Raw genomic sequence first — 2062 nt, forward strand, 5'->3', positions numbered from 1 at the left:
AAGTGTACGAGATTTTGGCCCTGTTAACTGTTAGCGTTTTTCCCGCAAGTGGTAGATTTTTGGGAAAAATAGAAGAGGATAAAGTTTCGTTAACTTTTATGCGCAATACGATGGCTTGAATAGATTTTCTAAATTTCATATTGTGAGATCTGAGACTGATTCGTTTTTTCTAGAATTTTAATAGGACAAAGTTTCAGTATTTTTTGGGGCACAGTATGACGACTTGAATAGATTGTTTAAATTTGCAATGGTTTTCGCGTAATAGCGATACCGGTAATTTTCTTAAATTTGACACTATGAGATTCGAGACTGAATCGTCTTTTTCAGAATCCTAACAGAGCAAAGTTTCGTTTGTTCTTACGTACAATACGATGGCTTGAATAGATTCTTTAAGTCTGCAACGGTTTTCACGAGGATACCACAAGATTCGCGTCTTTTTCAGAATCTCAACAATTCCCTAACAATTAATTAGACTTATCTCAGATTCAACGAACGTCCCGATGCTTATGAAAGGAAGTGTACGCGCAAGCTTTTGAAAAACACGAGGACAAAACGAGTATTACTCCTTCCTCGGAAAGGAGAACAAAGGACAGCACGAGGAAACCTCGTCGCATGTTTCTTTTTACCGTGCCTCGATATTTTTGCATATCGTACGATGGAAAACACGTTTGTCTGATTATTGTGCTCGCGCCCGCGCGCGCGCGCGCGCGCCTCTTCGTCGTCGCGCGATTCTGCACGTGTAAACGCGGAACGGTCTCTCGCCGTATCCTGTTCTACGAGAGAGCGCCGAAGGAACGCCACGATCGTCACAATGGTGTTAATCTATTTATCTGACTAACAACAAACTTATCTTGTGACTCACTTGCCGGCGGATTCGCGCGGTCGCGGTCGAGAGGGCTTGATCGCTTTCCGCTCGCGCGTTCTCTCGATGTGTCTGCGCGTGTGCATCAGTGTGCCTTATGTACACGCAGCAAGCCCGATTTTTACTGCCGGATTAACGACTGACAGTTTTACTGCCGTATGTACTCCATACGTCGAGGGACTCCTTCACAGAAGCGTTCTCCGTTCTCGTGTACGTACAAATCGGGACGTCGTTCCGTAGTGTCCCGTTGCTGCACCGTTCTCCAATAGAATTTTTCTCACTTTCAGAGGATCTGCGGTTCTTGTAATATGAATAAAAAAAATTTCCAAATTTCCTCCTCCCACTTCTGCAGCGAAGCAATTCTCCGACGAATTGCGAATTGTATCGACGGTGACGTAATCTCTGTTCCGGTCTTTCGTTTCCGGATGCAAGGAGATACGCGGTCGGGAAGGGTTTACTCAATTATGAGTAACCTGAGAGCAACCGTGAATGACTCAATGGTTTCGTATTAATTGGCATTCCGCGTTATCGTAGTCTAGAGATAAAGGGATTCTCGGTGCTGTCCCCCCCCCCGCCTGCGGACGTTGTTTGTCTCGCTTTTTGTTTTCTCGTTCGACTCAGGTGGGTAATCGACCGAGGCGAGAGAAAAACGTGGATACTCCAATTCTTTCGAGTAGAAAATTCGGAGAGCGTCTGTTCAGAGGTGAATAAAGAATGTCGTGGTTCTTTCTTTTCTTTTTTTTTTTATATCAAAATATATTTGTGCATAGACAAGAAGACAACCGTGACAGGTAATCTTGTACCTAACATACATCAGTCATACGCCAAGGAACGCGTGCACATGCGTGTCGTGCGCGGACATACACGTGTGTGTGTTTGTGGGTGATGTACGCGTACACACGTTTGTTTCTTTTTTTTTTTTTTTTCGTTTTTGTTTTTTGAGTCGTGCATCACCGAGAGACCCGATAAACGTCTTAGAAAAAGGGAAAGAAAGAAAGAAAGAAAAAAAAAACAAAAGATAAAATAGAATAGAAAGGAGGAGATGAAATGTTAAAAAACACTTGTCGCACAAGTACGTATATAAGGTAAAATAACAAGTATCGTTCTCTCGCACGTGATCGAATCTACGCACGAAGAAGACGAAAAAAAAAAAAGAAAAATGAGTTAATAATAATGAATGAAGCCCGCTTCACGCGATTT

The sequence above is a fragment of the Habropoda laboriosa genome, unplaced genomic scaffold, assembly GCF_001263275.1.
Source record: "Habropoda laboriosa isolate 0110345459 unplaced genomic scaffold, ASM126327v1 scaffold64, whole genome shotgun sequence".
In the NCBI taxonomy this organism is placed as follows: Eukaryota; Metazoa; Arthropoda; class Insecta; order Hymenoptera; family Apidae; genus Habropoda; species Habropoda laboriosa.